Source organism: Betta splendens, chromosome 8, assembly GCF_900634795.4.
Source record: "Betta splendens chromosome 8, fBetSpl5.4, whole genome shotgun sequence".
NCBI classification, from domain to species: domain Eukaryota; kingdom Metazoa; phylum Chordata; class Actinopteri; order Anabantiformes; family Osphronemidae; genus Betta; species Betta splendens.
Window position 1 is genome coordinate 2,755,527 of NC_040888.2, and position 17,344 is coordinate 2,772,870.

The 17,344-nt window shown below is 47.1% G+C and overlaps 1 protein-coding gene and 1 long non-coding RNA gene across 7 annotated transcripts in view; both read left to right on the forward strand.

Annotated features, from left to right (window-relative positions):
- grin2aa (glutamate receptor, ionotropic, N-methyl D-aspartate 2A, a) overlaps positions 1 to 17,344 on the forward strand; it is a 77,824-nt gene that overhangs the window by 25,656 nt on the left and 34,824 nt on the right. The gene's annotated exons all lie outside the window — the stretch shown is intronic.
- On the forward strand, positions 6,946 to 9,334 carry LOC114860865 (uncharacterized). 5 transcript variants are annotated; one of them, XR_008695306.1, is made up of 7 exons: positions 6,958 to 7,226; positions 7,682 to 7,745; positions 8,101 to 8,201; positions 8,286 to 8,383; positions 8,520 to 8,665; positions 8,794 to 8,884; positions 9,003 to 9,334. It is a non-coding gene; the product is annotated as an uncharacterized LOC114860865 (long non-coding RNA). The 5 variants fall into 5 exon arrangements; XR_008695305.1 differs by having other exon boundaries at positions 6,946 to 7,226; positions 7,682 to 8,201; positions 8,283 to 8,383; XR_003786686.3 differs by having other exon boundaries at positions 6,946 to 7,226; positions 7,682 to 8,201.

Consider the following 17,344-nt stretch of genomic DNA (forward strand, 5'->3'; position numbering starts at 1 on the left):
ACACGCGGGAATCTGCACCAGCGCTCGATCGGCCTCGGACCCAGTTCCATCCCAGTTCCATCCCAGTTCCATCCACATCGACTGTATTGCAGGTGTACAGTATTCTGCGTGTGAGGGAGTTTGTGTTGTTGCTATTAATAAGACCTAAATTGAGAAAGAAAGGCTGAGCGACTGGGAACGCTGCTAACTAGGTCATCGTGTGTTTCCAAACTACAGTATGACTGTGGGCTTCCTAGAGACTAGTTGGGCCGCAGCCCTGTGTGAAGCTATGAACACGAGAGCACACGTTCTCCCGCGTTCTCACAAAGAGCCGTCTCTGAAGCGCAGCGGATAAAAGGCTGGAAGCAGAGAATTCCAGGCTCGTAGGTGGACGGATGCCAGCAGTCGGTCCTCAGCGTCCTACAGGCTGCGGGACATCACCACCGCGTCCTACAAGCTTTTGCTTTCTGGGTCACAGCCTTGAATTAGTTCCTTTCTTCAGCAGCAGACGTAGCAAACGCAGCGTCTGAAGCCTCCGTGTGTTTAAGGGACGTTTTCAGCCTCTGCTTCGCAGCCAGAGGTTTGGATCCTCCCACAAACACGTAACTCTTTCATGTATGTGCTCATGATGCCACCAGTCAATTTACTCTGTTTTGATCCCCGTTATCCTTAAAACTGCTGACACCCGCTCACTCTCATTGTCTTCTGATCAAAGCTTGCTCCAGTTTCTCCACCTTGCGAGTGGGAGACCCCCCCCCCCATCTACACAACCAGAACCTTTAACGAGATATAAAACAGCACCTAATTAGGATGAAGCAGCACAGATGATTCTCATTTGATCCTTAAAGTACAATCTTCACTTCCATGTCCCTCCAGAGGTCAGAGGTCATGGTGGATAAAAGGGCTTCACAGGCACAAGCGTGTGCATTTCTACTGTTTATTGGAACTGAGCTGAGTTGTAGTGACTCAAACCGGCCACTAGAGGCTCTCTATTACTCACATATAATTCTGAGATGCTTTGAGTTTAGGAGCTGTTAAACTTGAGCCTTCCTTCATTTCCAACAGTAAGTAGTAAGTAAATTGGCTCAGACACACAGGATGCATTCATCTCCCTGATATAAAAATGCCTTTCCGTACGTGCTTATTTGAAGGCTATGTCCATTGCTGAACATTTTCCCTCAAGCACAAGACGCCGGTGCACAGTCAAACTCCGTCCTTGATTCTCTGGACTGTGTAACTTTTGGTAAATGGAGCTGTGATGTGAACACACGTGACCTTTAGCGCTTGGTCCTGTGTTTAACTCCTCTCACCTGAATTACAGCGTCTGCATTCGTTTGTTTGCACCGCTGCGACTGTGGATGTGTTTTACCAGCTACAGGTCAAATTAAAAAGCCACTCAATCAGTCCATCATCCCCTCGTTGAACCCCGATCTGCTGGAGAGAGAGCAGATGAAGTTCCCCAGAGCAACAAGAGGCCGCTGTGAACACGCCAGCGAGCGAGCGCTCGGCGGTCGGGACGCGCTGTGAGGCTCGGCTCATGATCTGACGCTCTGGCTGATCTGCTGTCAGCTACTTGTTGTCTCTGTTAATATTTACCTGTTTGCACGGTGGCGATTACTCCACGCAGCCATTTGTGCAGCATGTTTCCTTTTTGTGTGTGTGTGTGTGTGTGTGTGTGTGTGTGTGTGTGTGTGTGTGTGTGTGTGTGTGTGTGTGTGTGTGTTTCAGGCGATAACGTGACGATCGCGGGCTCCTTTCGGGCGGCGGCGTACACGTTTAGCGTTCCGTGCATCGTTCCCGTGCATCGCTCCATGCAGCGCTCCGTGTGAGGGGGATTGTGGGTACCGCTGCGTTGGTTGCGCTGCTCTGTGCCGCTGTGCTCAGAATGCTGATGTGTCACGCTGCAGCACTGCCCCACTTATTCAGCTAACCACTCGTTCCTCCCTCCCTCTCCTCTGTTCCTTTCTTCCTCCTATCACTCCATCTCGTCTGTCTGCCTTTTTCCTTCATGCCTCTCGATATTTTAATGCCTTATCTCTTTAGCTGTTCCCACCCCCCCCCCCCCAACCCCCCCCCCCCCCCCCCCCCCTCCCCCCCCCCCCCCCCCCCCCCCGCTTAGAGGCTGTAGACGCATGTAACTGTGTGCACATCTTAAAGTTTGCACATGTTTCGGTGCCTTTTGTCTGATACAGATGTTGGAGCTGCTCAGAAGCAAACAAAGCAGCTCTGCTCCCATCAGCCAATCGCATCCACTCCATCCACTCGCATCAGCTCGCTCCGAGAGCAGCTACAGCCTGTGACAGCCGCAGCCCCCGGCAACCCACATATGTCCATGCCAGGAAGCGGAGGCTAGCGCTGCAAAGCTGTCTCCGTGTTGGCAGCATCTGTCCCTCCGCCGAGCCGACCCGGCTCCCGATAATGAAATCTGACCACACCATCTCATGATGTAAACACAGAAAACAACGCAGTAATGAAGGCTCTGTCCTGCAGTGGCCGCGATCTGCGGTGAAAGATTCACAGCCAACATCTGCCTCTGGTCACATGGACGCCTGCTTATGTGATAATAAATTTATTAGATGGGATAATGAGCCCCGATCGACTCGAAGATATTCTGTGTGATATCCTCAGCCTTGCAGAGCGCGCCGGTCTGACTGCTGCGGATATCAAAGGCTCAACACGAGATGAATAAGACTGCAGCAATGCAAGCCATGCATAACGCATTTCACCAAGATTAAGATCTGAGGCTACTTTAGTAGACATTTTACACAAGGTTACTAGAATTTGGCTTTTCACATGGATTTCCATGGATCAGTGCTTCTTAACCCTGCGCCACTCAGGGTTTTTCTATCCAGATTTAAAATCTATTAGGATTGGAAGCTGACGTAGAATGGGAATCCATACCATGAGCGATGTCGCTCGGTGGCTGTGATTTAATAACCGCGTCCTCCCTGGAGACGCTCGTCTTCCACACATTTGCATTCCTCAATGAGCGCGCTGCGTTTGGCCTCGCGGCCGTTCAGGTTCGCGGTCCCGCTCGAGGGCCGTTCCGCGACAGAGGCACTGGTCGCTGGAGTCGTAGGTCGCTGCAGGTGGAGCCACGCGGCTCGTGACCTCCTCGCTGGACCCACGCGTCCGTGGAGCTGCGGTCAGGGCTTGTTTCTCATCTTCGCGGCTTCTGCACAGCTTTTCCTGATCTACGTTAAAGCACCTGAGATGTAACTTTTATTGCGAGGAACTGGTCCCAATAAAAGCCGATGGCTCCGAACTGAGCAGCGTAACTGTCTGCTGGACGCGTCTCTGTTTATTTGTTCCTCTTAGTTATTTGCACCGTGGGTCAGATTAGTGTGAAAGCAGCAAAGTGATGCAGGCGGCGTCCTTCCTCTGGCTCCTCCAAGGGAACGTTGAGGTGTTTTCCAAGCAGATGGGATGTAACAACCCCCGCGTTCGGCCCTGAGGTCACTTTCCAGCTGGATGTGGTCTTAATAGGTCTGCAGGGGCCGTTTGATGCTCTCTGTGAGTCCTGCCACGGCTGGAAGGAAGCGTGACGCGCGCTGCAGGCCAAGATCCAGCCAATCCTTCCAGTTGTTTGTCAAACCCTCACGTCACGACTCTTTGACTGCCTGACAAAATAAACCAACATAATGTGACGCGTCTGCCTGAGCAAGATACTTATCGCAAAACAAAGGAAATTGCGTGGTGGTGGTTTTTTTTTCACAGGCAGCGATTCATCGGTAGTTTCATGATTGCTGCAAGGCTGCGTTTTATGGCTCATAGTCTGTTAGATGTGCTTATCTGAGTGTGTGCGTGTGTGTGTGTGTGTGTGTGTGTGCGTGTGCGTGTGCGTGTGCATGTGTGCACACATGTTAAAGCTGTTCTGATGAAAGCGTGAGAGACAACATGGGCGCACACACACCCCTGCTCATCTGGCGCCTTGTTTCCTGGTGGCAGAAGCAGCATGACGGTGTTTGGTAGCGACCGGGGAGACGTGTAATCCACTGTACGGGCGCGTTTCGATGGCTCTGGAGCGCTTTGTGTGTCTGCTTCCAGAGCGAGCGTAGCGTGTAAAGTAATTATTGAGACAATAAAGCCTGTCTCTTTTGTCTCGCGCACTTGGCAGAGTGTGTGTGTGTGTGTGTGTGTGTGTGTGTGTGTGTGTGTGTGTGTGTGTGTGTGTGTGTGTGTGTGTGTTTGTGTGTGTGTGTGTGTTTGTGTGTGTGTGTGTGTGTGTGTGAGTGTGTGGCTTCCATGTTTGAGGCTGAAGCTCAAACACTGAGGGTGCTTTGATAATGTAAGTATCGATAGCGTGATACTTGCGTCTTTGTGCCGTATTGATTTCACAGCGGTGGAAGCAAACAGCGAGCGTTCCTCCAGAGGAGAGCACTTTTCCTGCTTCAGTTTACTGTAGCAGCTTTATGGCCACTTAGAGAGACGAGAGTTCATAGGAAGAAGACCCACCAAAACAAATCCATCAACGAACTAGTCAAATAAAAACGTTGGACCTCATAGAAGCATTCACAGGCACAACTGGCTGCACACGCGTTGCCTTCAAGCACTTTTTTTTTCTGTTTTACTGGTTCCCATCCTTGAACCATCTATCTGCTCCATCTATCTGCTCCATCTATCTGCTCCATCTACATGTATCTGCTCCATCTATCTGCTCCATCTATCTGCACCTTCTATCTGCTCCTTCTATCTGCTCCATCTCTCTTCTCCATCCATCTGCACCATCTTTGATGACGTGAACCTCTCTCTCTTTCCCCTCCGCCGTGTTCATAGCATCTTGTGTTCTCTCACCCTTTCGCCCTCTCCGCTCCCGCTCCTCCGTGCGTCAGCCCAATTAGCCGGCCGCGGCTAATGAAGGAATGACGCCGTGTTTATGTATGTGTAACGAGCATGAAATAAGATTTAGTCGTCCCACCGATGAGCTCCTGTCACGTTCAAGCTATAAAAAATAACTAAATAATAAAAAACGTTGAACCTGAAACATTTTGTTACATTAAAAGAAATTGACATTTCAATTTTTTTGTCGGGAACCTTGAAGCCGTTGTACAGTAGCTAGAGTTTGACCTGTTACACATCTTCCTCACTGTACAGTATGTCCTCGATGGCCGATGCAGCAGCAATTCAGAGAAACAAGCCAATCAAATCTCAATCTGATAATTGTCAGTGAAACATAGTAAAAGTTAGCGTCAACCATGTTTCAGGCCTTTGGTTGTTGCTACTTCATGAGGCCGCGCTACGAGCGTCATCATTGTGCAGGCACTACACACACACACACACACACACACACACACACACACACACACACACACACACACACACACACACACACAGCTGCAGGGCCATCAGCCTTATTTCTGCATGCATGGTCGAATGGCAGCTAGACAAATGGAAAGAAAGATGCGGAAAAAGTAAGTGGAGAGGAATGTGAGCATCAATATGACCTCAGTCCCAAAGAAGTCTTGCAGCCGTTCCTGTTCCCGATGATCCTTCTTTAGCAAAGCTAGTCCTTCCTCAGCATTCTATGCCATTTCTGTGTATTTATACCATCTCTAGGATGTTTCAGTGTGAGCTTTTCATGACTTTTCAGCTCCTGACCTCTTGTGAAAGGTCAAACATTCAGTCATGAGATGGGATGAGGTAAATTAAATGTTAAGAGCAGACCGAATTAGCCATGAACATGCACTCTGTGAGCCGTGACCCCCCCCCCCCCCCGTTCCACCTCTGTGACTTTTACTCTGAGGAAGATGGAAGTGGAACAAAAGGCAAACGAGGGTGAGGGTGGAGGGAAAGTGGGGGAGAGGGAGGATGAGGAGGAAGTCATTAGTGGAAGAGTTTAAGTGGAATGATGAGAAGAAGCTGGAGGGAAGGACCGAATGAGATAAGACAAGATTTACAGTGGGACGCAGCGAGCAGCAGACAGACCCGTCACTTTCACAGTGTTCACTAGGAAGCGATAGGAATGTCGTCCAAACCTTAATCCTGAGCTATTTTTAGCATCTAGGTGCTCGCAGATGAAGACTGAGCTCAGAACCCTTCCACCCATTAAAGCAATGCAGGCCTTCGTTTGACATGGATTTGGTTTTTTACCTCAACAAGATGGCGCCAGGCTTTTTAGATGAAAAATAAAAATACCTGTGTTTTACCAAAAAATGTGTGTATGTTTTGTGTCGGCTGAAGTCATCTTTAACCTTTAACTTGGACAGAATGTCTGCATGTTTCTGCACAAATCTTCTTCTAATGCTCCTTCTCTCTGCACACACGCACACACACACACACACACACACACACACACACACACACACACACACACACACACACACACCTGGGTCCCTGCTGTGTCTCCTTCACAAAGACTTCCTGAAGTACTAAGTTTTCCCATGAGGCTTTGCAGGCAGAGTGGTGTGATTTGCTGAGATTCCTGCCACCACACACACACACATGCACACACATATTTTCACACAACACATGGACTGACAAATAGGATAAAAGGTGGTTCGTCATCCGTGTGTGTGTGTGTGTGTGTGTGTGTGTGTGTGTGTGTGTGTGTGTGTGTGTGTGTGTGTGTGTGTGTGTGTGTGTGTGTCCAGGGACTCAGATGCCTCTGTACAATAGATCTTGGTTCTTTAATGTAATTATGCTTCAAAGAATATTAACAGGGTTCAGGTGTGACTGTATCTGCATGAATGTGCATTTGCGCAGTGAGCATTCGAGCCTTTGTTGGAGCTGCTCCTTTCAGAATAAGAGCCGTGAGTGGTGAGCCAGCTGTGAGACTGCGTGTTACAGCTCCTACATCCTCAGAAGGAAACCATCACGCGTGTGACGTGCCGGCTGCATGGCGCCTCAGGGCTTGTTTGCCAAATACAGATGTAAGTGTCATCAAATCCCGCTTCGTTACGCGCACGCGACCCCGATGCCGCTGCCGCTGTGTGTGTTCAAGCTCTCCGCTGCACTCAAAAAACCTGGATTGGGTGCATGCTACATTAACATAATTTTAACATGCAACTTCAACAATATAAATTCTTGTTTTGTGTCTGAACATAATAAAATCACGTAAATGTAACAACTTCAACAGGTTACATCAATATTTTATGTTAACTCAACGTAATAAAAATAGGTTTAGACAACAACATGTCCAGAGCTGAAGGTGGCAGTAATGAGCAAATTCACAACTTGGACTACGGCCCTGCCGCTTCTTCAGGATCCTGACGTAAAGGAAAACACCTGTTCATGATGTGTGCAAGAAGGTAAGTTTAACGTCCATTGAATAAAAAACCGCATGGGTGCAGAAATGTTGTTAGTAGCTATATATAGTGCCTTTTAGCATTTTGGATGTTTAATTAGCTAGAGTACGTATCCGTGTTATGTGACTGCGCCTGTGCTCACAAGCTAACCTAGCTAGCTTCCGTACAACACTGAGAACGTGCTAGTTTTAAATAAGCTTATCTGCAATAATATATATATATATTGTAATTTTTTATATTATTTTATAGCCGTTAAACGGCGATCTTTGCTCAGTTAGGAATGAGACTTTTACGTATTTCCAATGCGAGTTCATCGCGCGGGCGCGGGATTTTCAAATTTCAAATAACCGACATCAGCGTTGCCCCTCGGTCGGTTTGGATGCGACGAGGATTTTACGAGTCAGCGGCATTTGTTCAGGTTGGTGCAATATTTTCTGACATATACTCTCCGTCCGCAGGTGTTAGAGCAGAGAACTACTGGAAACGGAAAACAGAAGTACAGAGACTTGCCCTAATGGAAAGGTAACCCATGAGCATTAAATAGAAATGTGCTGTCATGCTATGCATTTCCTGAGGTAATTTACACGAACCTACCAAAATGGTGTTTGAGTTATTTCACTCTACATATTGTTTGCATTGTATATCGTATTATCATAAATCTATTTGTTTCACACGGTAAAGGAAAATAATCAAATTGCTTACACAAGTATTTATTTAATTAAGCTTTAACATTTGTACCTTTTTATAAGATTGTGTACTCATTTCACAGCACATAATTGGTTTCCTAATTTATTACAGCTATTTTGACTTGAAACCTGTTCTTTATCATCTAAAATGTGTCTCTTGGTGTTTACCTCCAATGGCCATTCTGTGAAAGTGTCCCATTCTAGAGCTGAGAAGAGACAGCAGGACAGGGAATCATCTGCTAGTGTCGCGTCAGATGTCTACATGTCCACAAGTTGTTTAAGAAAAAGGAAGGTAAGAGGGAATGAAAAGAAATAAGATAAATAGACTCTAAGGTATTTGGAGATGCAAGGAGTGCAGCGTGACTTTTTCTAGTAGATACAACTATCGCAAACACAAGGCAAGAAGTTATCAGAGATGAACCCTTCATCACAGAGTTCAAAACCAGATGGCCTGCTCTCTTCTGTGTTTCTGAGGTTGGTCAATAAATATGTCTATATATATACAATGTGATTCTGATCAGACAAACAAAATATATTAAAATGTATCAAAGTATTGTTTACACATTTGCCATTCAGTGCATTGATAACTTGTGTACTTTTTTCTTTTAAGAATAAATTTAAGAGGACTACAACAGTTTGCTGCAACAGTTCTTCTCCATGCTGGATGGTTATTCTTCAGACCTGAAAACGGTGTTTGGCAAGGAAGGCGGCATTCAAGGACAAAAGATTAAGAGCATCATGGTTCCCATAACCCAGGTATGATGATGGGAAAAAAATCTATGTCGTAATATGTTAGTGACAGCTACTCACTTGAATAAAAATTGTTCCCTAAAATAGATTAAAATTGTTTTGTTTTTTGTGTGATTACTTTGTTTGTCCTAAAGACTAACTCCATTGATGTCAGAAGAGTACATCCTTTAAGCCCAGTGTGTGTTCCTCAATGAAGATCCTGGCAACCTTGTGAAAGAATGGATGGTAAGAATGTTTTTTTTTTTTTATTTCATGTAAGTTTAAAATTTTAAAGTGATTTATATATGCTTTAAAAGTTGAAGTGTTATATAACATCATCCGCTTTTTTAATTTTACATTTCAGATCGTGGACGCCTTGAAGAAGCCATGATAGAGACAATTCTTGAAGTTTTTGTCATTCACAAAGATGCAGAGGCAGATGATGACCCTGAAGATGTAGTCATCGTTTCAAGTCCTGGATGAGTTGGGTAGTGTCCCACTTGCTGTGTTGTTGTTTGCTCTTGTTATATGCTCTCAACCTCAGCTACCCTCCACTAAAAGTTGTTTGAAATATTGGCCCAATGCTGTATGTACAATACTGGATGTTAGTGACATTTTGTAGCTGCCTTTGACATTTGAAAGCTGTTTTATCGTTTTTATGAAGCTTATAAAGTATTCTAACCAGTCTAAATCCAATGTGCTTTGTGTCTTCTCCAACCTACACACCAGCTGGGGATATATGTTAGTTTACATAATAGAAATACTGTTTCAAAGATTACTTTATTTGTATGTAATTTTGAAAAGCTAATGTTGGCACAAAACATTTGATAACTTTACATTGGTTGTGTTAGTATAGCATAATTTATTAATTAATTTAAATTAACTTGTTACTACCCTATAAAATTAAGTAACAAGTATTAATATTATACATGATCAAATAACCCAAGAAAATTATGTTCAATCAACCCTAAAAACATTAGTGGGACTGACCCATGGTCATTAGGTAACATTAACATGAATATATCATGTTGCTTCACCCTGTTTACATTTGGTTCACTAAGCGAAATAGCTTCTTGCTATCTTAACGCATTTTAATTAGATGGAAATACTTTCCATAATTGTATTATGTTCATCCAACAAGTTTTTTTTTTGAGTGTGTAATTACTACTTCAGGAGGTGATTGAAAGGCTTGATACTTGTGTGTCGGATGTCAGCTCGCACCAGCGTGTGCGCCGCTGCCGGCCTCCACCCTGGGAGCACAGGCGGGGATAAACATTGAACTATATCTTCTCATTGTGTCTTGTCCTTGTTAAATAAAGAATCGTACAGCAATAAAAATGAAATATAAATAGGGAGTCGGAGAAAGGCTGTAAACGACACTAAGGCAGCGTGTTTCACATTAAAATTTACAAGTCCCGTAACAGGCTGTGTGTGTGTGTGTGTGTGTGTGTGTGTGTGTGTGTGTGTGTGTGTGTGTGTGTGTGTGTGTGCGTGCGTGCACAGTGACGTGTCCTGAACGTAGAGCTGCAGCCGTACATAGTTAGTGCTGAGCTCACGCTGAGATGGAGCGAGAGAGAGAGAGAGGGAGATTGAAGGGCTGCAGGGAAGAGATCGACTATTGGCAGGTAGGACGTACTCGGCCTCAGAGACACACACAGTGTCCAGCCAGGGTGATTCTCAGTATCCCCCTATAATTATGTTGAGCTGTTGCCCAAATACGTATCGATTGCCTTTGAGCCTCCAGTGAACCTGACAACACACGCATGCACACAAACTGAACTGCAGTGGAACGAGCAGAAAGTACTGCATGCGCCCAAAACTTGCAGGTAAAGCAGGGAAATTACGGAAGAATCGAGAACAACGGGCTCGTCATCATAGTAGGACAGTGATTAGGGTGAATGGGATGTGGAGAGGGTGACAGTCTGGCTGACACACATTTACACACTGTTAATAAACACAGATCTGCTCTTAGTTGATAGTAAAAGCTTTAATGGTGTGTGTGTGTGTGTGTGTGTGTGTGTGTGTGTGTGTGTGTGTGGGGTCTGCAGCTGTACGGTCCCAGTGGGGTTGTTAAACAGCGATCTGTCTGTCCCTCATCGATTGTTGGGGGGCGTTTGTCGACATGGGCAGCTCCTCTGTCACGCTCGCTCTCCCTCCCTCTCTCTCTCTCTCTCCCTCTCTCTCCACTGCCTTTTGGACCTCGCTCGCTCGCTCGCTGGGGTTCTGTCGCGGCGTCTCAGATATCGGGGACCCGGTGCTGCTTCAGCACTTCTCCAGCCAGCAGTCGCTACTTTGGAGAGAAATTGGACCAAGACAGTGAATGCTAATTTACTGTCCCCTGTAGAAAAATGTTAAGAGTGGGCCTCAGTGGAGGCGCTGACACGTTTACAGGCACCGACCTTTGTCGCCTTCAAGAAGCAAAGGCAGGGTTTATGGCCACACCTTCCCCTGAGGAGGAGGTGAAGGTAGGCGGTCGCAGTCAGAGCCACTGTCCCCTTAAACGACGCCATTAAGGCTTTGGGAGGAAGCGCGAAGGGTTAAGGAGGGACGGGATTGAAGAGAGCCGAGGTAAAACGAGGGTGCGGCTTAGCAGGAGCTGTTTCTATCCTTTTAATAGAGGGTGTGATGAAAGGTGATAGTCTAATAGGATACAGGACAGAGCGATAAAGAGATCAGCTCCTTCTCTCTGGGTGCCTTCCAGTCGCCACTGCCACGCTGCGCTCCTCATATAAATCCTGCTTTATTCAGAGGAAGGCTCTGGTTTCCTGCCAAGGCCCTAAAGAGCCTGATGGACAGATAGCAAGAGCCGCTGCAACAAGCGTGGCTCATTCTACACCAGTCCTCACACTTAGTGGTACATCGGCGTCTCCCACGTGTCCCACCAAATTCTAGACTGGCAACGACCGGAAGACGAGGTGCATGAACAACGAAGGTAAACGTGCAGAGAACGAAGCCCGGAAGGAAAAACTGCAGCCAAAATGAGGAAACTCGAAGGAGGAGGAGAAGAAAACGATGCGTTTGTTGTTGGAAGCACGAGTGAAGAGAGGGGGAGGAGTCGGGAGAAGGAAGGGAAGCTGCCAGTTTTCATTGTGTCCACAGCTCAGGATGCTGTAATGGCATCAACATGAAGACAACAGGCAGGAATCCATTAAAGCTCATCACTCAGACGCTCGGGCGTCCGTCTGCGACTCGTCTGTCGAGCCTTCGTCCTGTGGGTTCCCTCTGCGGTTCTGGGTTCTGTGCACCGGTTCACCGTCTTCCTCCGGGACACTTTAGAACCATCCACAACTGTCAGTCCGTCACTGCAACATGTTGAATTAGCGTCCGTTGAATAATTCAGCGCCGTCTGTCGTCCTACATGCCGACGCTCACAGCTGTAGGTCCAGAGTGGCTGCGATGGAGGAGGTCATAAACTATATATGCCCTAAACGCAGCGTCGCAGGCGTGGACGAGGGTGAGATCACTCCTTGTGCTGGACAGGTCCACTTAACGTAACGCCGGCCTTTTAACAGCATGTACATGAGAAAGCTCAATCATAATCCTGTTAACGGTGCTGTTAACGCAGCTGATCATGCAGGTTTAATGGGAGGCCCTGAGCTCCGGGTGGCTCCTCCCGACTCACAGCAGAACTGACTCGCAACCCGGCTGGGGGTCCATCACAGCAGGGTTCCACCAGTCTGAGGACACGCGTTCCCACGCACGACAAGCTGGGGATTTGTTCCGCTGAGTCCTCCAGGAACGTCCACAAGTGGAAACAACGACTGATATGACATGTTTCAAACAGGCAATAACTTTATAGAGCTCCAACATTTATTTATTCAGGGGTAAACAGCAACAAGATGCAGCAGAAAAACATTGGCCCTTTGGCTGATGTGGTTATAAATATGTGAACTCTTTCTATTTCCTGCTTTATCTCCTCTTTCTTTTTCCTAATCTCCCTTCCTCCATCTCTCCGTGTTCCCATGTGTGCGTGTTCATTAATATCACTGCGTTCTGCTCGGGAGAGAAGCGCTCCCTGAACGCATCGCGGCCTTATCGCTCATCGGGCCCGGCCGATCGCGCGCCGATCTTATCGCTGACAAAATGCTGAGGGAAAGGGCCGAGAATGTAATAAACAATCACAAACGGGGCCGTGGTGGAAACTCGATGAAGGAAAAAGCAGCTGGGATGAAAGAGCGAGACAATGGGAGGAGGATCAGAGAGGGGAGGAATGAGGGAGAGGGTTTTGAGCGACTAAAATAGACCGCGTCAAATGAGGAAACTAACAAAGCGTGTCGAGCTCCCGCACGTGTGTTTGTGTTTCAGAGAAGTTCTTAGATGATGTAAAAAGCTAATGTGGTGTTAAATAGAAGCAGCTCGGGCTTTATTCATGGCGTCTGGGGTCAGGAGCGAGGATTACTGGGACCAGTGAAGCTGTCTTGCCAAATTCTTGGCCACAACTCACTCACTCACTCACTAAAGAGGATTTCAAACTTTGTGAGCTACAAAGTGGGTCAGCGGCTTCCTCCCCTCCCTCCTCCTCTCCTTTCCTCCCTCATCTCCTCTCTCCTCCCCTCTCGTCTCCTCTCCCCCGCTCACCTTCATTAATCTTCCATTGTTTCGACCAATTAAAACGCGGCTACTCGCTGCGAAGCCCGGTCCCGCGGAGCATTTAGCTCCAAACAGCCACGTTGCTCCAGACCTCGAGTCCAAATGCACTTGTGACCCAGTTGAGTCTCTTCCCGTTCCCTGTGTGAGCGCTGATCCACAGATGCTACTCTCTCCTCATGACTGCAGTCAGATAGCGTTACCGCTGGCGCTCCTCACACGAGACGCCGCAGCTCCGGCCAGCGTCACCCATGACTCATGTCTGTTCTGTGCGTGGCCTCACTTCCTGTTTATTTACCCAGGAAGGACAAAAACTCTTCTCTCCATAGGAATAATGGTAAAAGATGCCACTACCGTCTCTCATCTGGTTAAAGCCCAACGGAGGACGGACGCCGCGTCTCCAGTAGCTCACTGGTTCTAGGATGTTCTATTGTTCCTATAGAGAACGTCTGTCAGCGTGTCATGTTTAATGTGACTTTACGTTTTCACACCCGCGCGTCGACGCGCTGCTGATCCTGCTGATCCCGACCGGCGTGATCCTGACGACGGCCAGCTGACGCCACAAACGTGGATGACCGCTGGTCGCGGACGCCGCACGGACCCATCACAGCCAGATTTATCTCCTCCTTGTGATCATTTTCCATCACACTTTGTAGTTTCGCTGCTCTCGCTCCTCCTTCCCCCCGCTTCGCTCCTTTCCTGCTGCTCTCGGACGCCGACCTCTTCCACTCCACTTTCTCTGTCTCGTCGTCTTCCTTGTGCCTAGAAACGTAAGTGACCCATCTGCGATAGCAAAAGGTACATTAGGCATTATGGAGCTCCCCTCGAGTCTGTGTGGGGTGGAGGCCGCGCTGAGAACAGATCTGGCCTGATGGACTCCTCCCGGGGGGCTGTCCGTCTGCTGGGCCAGTGAAATACGGCCAATTACTCCGCAGGCGTTGCTGGCAGCCAATCAAATGCAAATTGGAAAGCTTAGGGATGATGATGAAGTTTGGGGTAGAGCACTTATGTTACAGTTTGCTAATGTAAAGGAAAGACTGTGATCAACAGTTGCTTCTCGTGAGTCAGACATGTGACCGGCAGCTTGTTGATGTGATTGTGGCTTCCCCTCGTTCCTCTCTGCGTCTGTTGTTTTCCACTCTACTCTCCTCATCCTCCCTCCTGTCCTTTTTGAACTAGGTCTCTCAGTGTCGGTGCAGAGGAATCATTGCCAGCGTAGTTGGTGGCGACCGTAACAACTGACCGATGCATCTCGTTGAGGGAAACTATCAGCGCATTATGCGTTATTGATTTGCCCCAACATAGTACAGTATGTCATTCTATGAGCAGATAGATATGATGGGGGGGTGACAGGTCTAATGTGGCTCAAATGGAAATCAGAGGACGAAACGATTTTCTCCATGACATCATTGAACAAATATTTACAGAGAGAACATGAGGTCTAGAAGGTTATAAACAACAGCATCTAATTCTCGGTTTGAAAACTGGAGGGTCTCTCGGACCGGACGGCGCTGGCACCCTGCTTGCTAAACAGCGGACACCGCTGAATGATTTCAAATTACTCGCTCCTGAATTAGCAATACCCTCTCACCGTCGAAGCAAAAGCCACCGAAGTGAGCAGTTCCCTCGGTTACTGCGATAATGTGACAGCCGCGAAGAAGGTGACCAGCGCTAAAAGCAACTTAAATGCGCGGCGAAGGTTTTTAATAAGACGCGATGGCCCCGTGAATCCCATCAAGTAAAGATAATTACATTCAGCTTCCAGTGAAGTTCGTGTGAAAACAAAATGTCAGCTCGATTTCAGAAAACGCGAGGTGAATTCGTTCAACATCAAAATATTTGCAGAGGTGTTGTCTTGCCTGAGCTAATTACCGCTGAATCGCCTTCACACGTTGTTGCATTTGTTGTTCTTTGATCCTGCTTCCTTGTTCTCCCGTACGCTGCCTGCTGAAAGATCAAACTCGGCTCCTCATTGCGGAACTTTGCAGAAGCCCCAGTGGAGACGCTGTGATGCTGGTGGGAACAGTGATTCGGCCCCAGGCCTCGCGGCCCCTCGCGTCACGTCATCCTCAGGGTTGGACGGATGCTGGAGCGGCACAACTGTCTGGCTGCTTCTGGCCTTCGAGACCTACAAGAGGTTTCTTGCTGAAATTTGACTTGGGTATTCACTAAAGCATCATTAAATTGAGAATGAGCCTCATCCAGTAGGTTCAGCCAAAGTACGGTGTGAGGTGGGAGCAGAAAAGGACACTAGCAAATGCACGATAATTGCTGGGGATGAAACAAGGAAGAAAAGAGCAGGAAAAGGAACTAGGGCATGAAAATTAGGAGGTAGAGGCAGAGAAATTTAATGACGGTTATAATGGCAGTATTGACAGTGGTGGCAATTTTCATAATGACTCTATCATCACAGTCGGGCTGTAATAATGATACCAACAATTTCTGCGCATGCAGGTGTGAAATGCAAAATACAACACTGAAGTATAACAAGAACAGGAGGTAGAAAGTAAAGGTAATCAGATTACTGAGACGCAACAAGAAGAAAGAGAGGATGTTTCAGATGTTTACTGTCTTTTAAACATTTATTTGTTGTTATTTATTCTATTGCTCTGTTTCTTCAGACAAATTGTGAATTTATGCTCCTGCGTCTTATAACTCTTGTTGCTTAGGCTCAGAATTAAGTCCTGGAGGAATGTAGCAGAACTCAGGCCTTATTACCAGAAACGAGTGTGAGGGAGAGGACAAGATGGATGGAGGGAGGGAGGGAGGGAGGGAGAGAGGGGGAGGCGAGAAAAGCCAGAGCCTCTGGACAGAGAGTTAACGGAAAAGCAGTAAGACAGAAAGGAAGATATTGGACCTATTAGAAAAGAGGGTGAATGGGAGAACAGAGTCAACAGCACGACAAAGATAGAGACACAGAGAGAGAGGGATGATGTTATTTTGTCAGCATTTCCCCGTGGGGGCTCGACTGCTTGTTAAAAAGTCCTCACAGAGGAACCACAGCAATAACTCACACACACACACACACACACACACACACACACACACACACACACACACACACACACACACACACACACACACACACACACACACACACACACACTGCTTCTGTTTGATAAACTTTGAATAGGCCTCTTCCCCCCTCTGTGTCTGCTATAAAGTGTACGTTCATGCCAAAATGCACCACATACGGCCTCGTTTAACAGAGGGTGTGTGTGAGTGGGTGTGCGTTTGCGTGTGTGTGTGTGTGTGTTCATGTTCACTGCAGCAGCTGAAGGCCATAGTTTCCTAATAATCATCCAACACAAACAAAGCACATTTGATTCCCATTCTCGGCCGTTCTCGGCAGCACAGAGACACGCTGTTAAAGAACACAGCCCGAGTTCTGCCACCAGATCTGTTAATTGTTTTAAAACACTGTAATCTAGTAAAGACCGAATAAGCCTCCGCAGCCTCATAAGACTCTGTCACATCCATTTGCTGAGGAGCGGCGTAAACTGCCATAATGTGGTGGAAGTAAAAGGCACTAATGCTTTTAGTGCGATCGTGATCAGACAGAAAGAGAAACACTGGGAGGCATACGTGTGTGCTGCAAACTACAACAACAGTGTGTATCTGTACACGAACAGAGTTTGGCTCTTTCAAACTTTTTATGACTCACCGTACAATGCTTCAGTGCGTAAAGGTTAACATTCTGTCTTTAAATTACTGCTGCAGCTTTGCATTTATTGGCGATTTGAGGGTTGAGCCTGAAGTTTTCCCGGCCGTGCCATTAATTAGAGCCTTCAGCACCATGGACAGAGCCACGCTGCTCCACAGCTGCAGTTTGTTCCAAGAACATGTGGGATTATGTCAGCGTGGCTGTTTTCACTTTCCTTTAACATAGGATCTAAAATCAGTTCATCCCGCTAAAATACTATCAGTACTTCAGTATTTGCATGTTAATGATGGGGCACCGTGTGTGATTCTACTGGATCAAGAGCTTTTACTGTAATTAGGTATTTTCTGTGTTTGTTGCTCTGTGTTTTTGTTTTGTTTTTGTGCTGTGTGCTTGAAATTTCAGCTTGTTGTCTGAGACACTTCAAGCCCTTTTGTTGTGCTGCAGCTATTTTTAAG